Source organism: Dreissena polymorpha, chromosome 8 (genome assembly GCF_020536995.1).
Source record: "Dreissena polymorpha isolate Duluth1 chromosome 8, UMN_Dpol_1.0, whole genome shotgun sequence".
In the NCBI taxonomy this organism is placed as follows: domain Eukaryota; kingdom Metazoa; phylum Mollusca; class Bivalvia; order Myida; family Dreissenidae; genus Dreissena; species Dreissena polymorpha.
The window spans coordinates 104,214,631-104,216,641 of NC_068362.1; the positions used below are offsets into that span (position 1 = coordinate 104,214,631).

The window sequence follows — 2,011 nt, forward strand, 5'->3', positions numbered from 1 at the left end:
CCTTCGAAATCACTAAAATCGTTAAGCTCACGGTGGGCATCGCCCCTTGGACCCCCTAGCAGAGCTTTGCCCTGCACCCGCCAGGGGCCCTAGCGGCCCCTTGACCCCCCAGCAAATCTTTCAATATCCCGCCCCCCCCCCCTAACCAGAAATCCTGGATCCGCCCCTGGTCATATCCCTCATTTTAGGGATCGACGAGCCATTGAACATGCCGAGTCAGACGAAGACCTACCCCAACACTATGCGGCCTTCTCTCACCTCAACCAACCCGCGGCCATCCAGGTGGACTCCGGTTACATCGTACAGTACGCAACCGAACAGATCACCAGCCAGTAGGTTACACTGCACTGTCTCATATTGGTTTCTTTAAGTACTTAACTGATTATTACACGTTTTCGTAAAAAAAATGTTTAACATTTATATATGATATAATGAGTGCACAAAAAGCATTTATATCTATCTCTTTAGAGAAGTTGCTCTTCATACACACTTGTTTTGTTAGAAATTAAGATAATGTCTAACATAAAATTTTGTTAGAAATTTAGATGTATGGCTTAGAGAAAATATGTACAGTCACTTGTCATCGAAAATTATTGAATGCATGCTAAATCTATTCCGTTCTACACTGAAAAAAATGCGCTTATTTTACTCAAGACACGTTGAAAGAAATATATCGTATTAGGTTTATGTTCAAACGCGTTTGTAGCGAATAGAATATGGAATTTACTCTTAGTATGCACGTAGTGTACTTGCTCGATTCGCACCAGAGTCATCGCTTGCAAATGCGTATGTAGAAAATATACGATTAATAAATACTAATACCTAATCGCTATTATTTGACCGATTTCAATATTTGTTGCTGTTCTTGTTTGTGTTGTTTGTTGTATATCTACAAGATATCCATAAGGAACGATTTGAATAAAGTTTCTTTTTGAAAAGATTGATGATCGGTGTCGACGAACTGAACTCCTGCCCCGGCGTCCAAATGATCTGGCACGAGCTCATCTCACCATTCTGTATCCGTCGTGACGCAATATGTGACGTCAACGCCAAATATAGAACAATCGACGGCTCGTGCAACAACTTGCAGCGCCCTCTGTGGGGCCGCTCCAACAGACCTCATATCCGATTTTTGAAGCCGCATTATATGGATGGTAAGCGTGTTTACCGAGACATGCCATTTAATTTCCGAATTTCCATTCTTCGTAACAATTCCGCTTTTGTCCCTGTTGGAAGACTAAATAAGTATTAGACACCGATAGATTTATATAAATAAATATTAACGATATTGTTTATAATCTGATATACATATGGGCCGTTCTCTGTGAAAAATGAGTTTAATGCATCTGCATAGAGTGTCGTCCCAGATTAGCCTGTACAGTCCGCACAGGCTAATAAGGGATGACGCTTTCCGCTTTTGTGGTATTTTTTATTTACAGAAAGTCTTTTTTAGTGAAAAGCCTGTTAAGGCGGAAAGTGTCGTCCCTGATTAGCATGTGCGTACTGCACAGGCTAATCTGGGACGACACTTTACGCAAGTGCATCAAACTCTTTTTCACAGAGCACGGCCTATATATGGGAGAGTGGTGTCTACCGAGGTAAAAGACCGATGTGCTAATTACTCTGTGATTTTTTTTTCATTAAAACTGATCAGACATGCTCAAAATCATAAACATAAAGCATGCAGATTGATATAAGCAATCAAGCGCTCTTCAACATTATATACATTTTAATTAGCTCTTATAGATTGTTACATTTGACGACATTTTCGGGAAAACGTTTACTACATGTTTATAGCCCACGAGCGGCGTATATAAAGAATTTTTTGCCCGGCCGGGGATTGTGTACCAACGTCATGGTTTCTTAAAAATTGGCAGCATGGGTTAATGGACATTCCAAGTGAGAAAGGCAGCACGGGAGAGACTTTTCTCTTTTTTCCCGTAATAAACCGTTATTGTAGATTCAATGTTTACAACATAAATAGAGCACACAGGCCTTTGTAATTCTGAAT

The 2,011-nt window shown here is 40.5% G+C and overlaps 1 long non-coding RNA gene across 1 annotated transcript; it reads left to right on the plus strand.

The window, feature by feature from the left end:
- The first annotated feature begins 233 nt into the window (after window positions 1-233).
- LOC127842954 (uncharacterized) lies at window positions 234-1,034 on the plus strand. Its single transcript, XR_008032005.1, has 2 exons — window positions 234-332; window positions 940-1,034. It is a non-coding gene; the product is annotated as an uncharacterized LOC127842954 (long non-coding RNA).
- Window positions 1,035-2,011: the final 977 nt, after the last annotated feature.